The sequence below is a fragment of the Prunus avium genome, unplaced genomic scaffold, assembly GCF_965620075.1.
Source record: "Prunus avium unplaced genomic scaffold, drPruAviu1.hap1.1 HAP1_SCAFFOLD_30, whole genome shotgun sequence".
Taxonomy (NCBI): Eukaryota; Viridiplantae; Streptophyta; class Magnoliopsida; order Rosales; family Rosaceae; genus Prunus; species Prunus avium.
The window spans coordinates 45001-47500 of record NW_028276889.1 but is presented as its reverse complement, the minus strand read 5'-3'; positions in this window follow the sequence as shown (position 1 = coordinate 47500).

The window sequence follows — 2500 nt, the reverse complement described above, 5'->3', positions numbered from 1 at the left end:
ACGTCCCCGGCATTGGATTGAGTTTCTAAAAACAACCGTGCACACCGAGGTTAAACTTTACCGGCTCCACTCCGACTCACCGCTCGCCCACAAATCCGAAGGCAACAAAACATTTGTTTTTAATTTTGATGAATTTTTTTGAAAACATTGGCTTGGCAAGCCCCAATCCGCGACTATCCACCCACCGCCACCCCACACGGGTGGTTGTTGTTGCGAAATGAGGTTGTGGTCGACATGCCCGCGCATTTGAGAAGGAGTTCCTAGCACTCCATGCTCTTCCATGCCAAAAAAAAGCCTAGACAACCCCATTTCGCAACTTTCCACGCCTTTTTTTTTCCCCCTCACCCATGGCGGCGGCGTGGTGGCGGCGGCCGGATTCCGGCCACCACCGCCATGGGTGGCAGCCCCCCGACCCCGACACCAAACCCATAATACCGAGGCAACATATCGAGGCAACATATCGAGGCAACATGACATGGGTGTGGCGTGGGGGAAGGGGGCTGCAGCTAGGAGGGCATGGGCTGCCATGCATATGCAGGCAACACACACCCCCCTATATAGCATTTTATGCATTTAGCCCTTTGACAGGAAGAGACATCACCTATGCGCGAGGAGTCATAATGGGCTCTAAATAATTCAATACAAGGTATTTGGACGTGATTTTTTGCAGGGATACTAAGAAACATGCAATCTCTGATGGGAAAAAGTTTCATAAATATTTGAAGTCGGGAAGTATTTTTTATTATTTTTAGAAGTCGTAAAATTGAAAAAATCATTAAAACAAATCCGGGAGGAATTTTTTAGTTTTGTAACTTGGAGAAGGTACTAAAAATCATAGACTACTTATGGGGAGCTTATTGTGCGAGGAAATTTCAATAAAAATGGGGTTTGACAAGGTTTGAAAAATTCTGTCGACATTTGAAAAAATCTGGAACTAGGCTGCCGGCATGCTGCGCACATGCTGCGCGCATGCTGCGCGCAGGCTGCGCGCAGGCCACGGCAGGACAAGTTTCGCTAGCCTCACTGTCGACCGAATGCGCAAGCTGCGCGCACGCCATGGCAAGACAAATTTCGCTAGCCTCACTGTCGACAGAGTCAGCACGCTGCGCGCACGCCATGGCAGGAGAAGTTTCGCTAGCCTCGCTGTCGACAGAATCAGCACGCTGCGCGCAAGCTGTGCGCGCGCATGGCATGGCAAGTTTCGAAAAATTCTGTCGACAGGCTCCCGAGCGCGCACGCTGCCGACATGTTGTGCGCACGCTGCCGGCATGCTGTGCACACGCTGCGCGCAAGCTGTGCGCGCGCATGGCATGGCAAGTTTCGAAAAATTCTGTCGACAGGCTGCCAAGCGCGCACGCTGCGCACACGCTGCCGGCATGCTGTGCGCACGCTGCCGGCATGCTGTGCACACGCTGCGCGCAAGCTGTGCGCGCGCATGGCATGGCAAGTTTCGAAAAATTCTGTCGACAGGCTCCCAAGCGCGCACGCTGCGCACACGCTGCCGGCATGCTGCGCGCACGCTGCCGGCATGCTGTGCGCACGCTGCGCGCAAGCTGTGCGCGCGCATGGCATTGCAAGTTTCGAAAAATTCTGCGGCCAGGCTCCCAAGCGCGCACGCTGCGCACACGCTGCCGGCATGCTGCGCGCACGCTGCGCGCGCGCATGGCAGGACAAGTTTCGAAAATTTCTGTCGACAGGCTGAGCAGCGCGCACGCTGCGCACAGGCTGCCGGCATGCTGCGCGCAGGCTGCCGGCATGCTGCGCGCACGCCGCGCGCAAGCTGCGCGCGCGCATGGCAGGACAAGTTTCGAAAATTTCTGTCGACAGGCTCAGCAGCGCGCACGCTGCCGACATGCTGTGCGCACGCTGCGCACAGACTGCCGGCATGCTGCGCGCAGCCCATGGCAGGACAAGGTCCGAAAAATTCTGTCGACATTTTTACGCCATGGTAGGCTTCCGCTTCGCGTCACTTTGTCGACATTCAAGCCTACCATTTTTATTGAATTTTTCAAACCTTGTCAAACCCCATTATTCAAATGTCGAAAAATTCTGTCGACATTTTTACGCCATGGTAGGCTTCCGCTTTGCATCACTTTGTCGGAATGCATCGCATGGCGAGGAAAGGCAAGGCAAGGCCACAGCATGCCAAGGCGAAGGCAACGCATGGCTTGGTCAAGGCCACATCATGGGCACGGCATGCCAAGGCAAGGCGAGGCAAGCCATCCTTAGCCTCGCCTAGCCTCACTTACTCGGAATGCCTTGGATGATGCGCAATGCCAAGGCAAGGCAAGGCAAGGCATGGCTTGAATGGCTTGGTGTAGGCCACAACTTGGGCATGGCATGCCAATGCAAGGCAAGGCAAGGCAAGCCACGCCATCCGAACCCTCCAATAACCTTACTTTCTCGGAATGCCTTGAATGGGCACGGCATGTGAAGGCAAGGCAAGGTCCTAAAAATCATTTTGTAAGTTGGAGAAGGTCCTAAAAATCATAGACTTAAT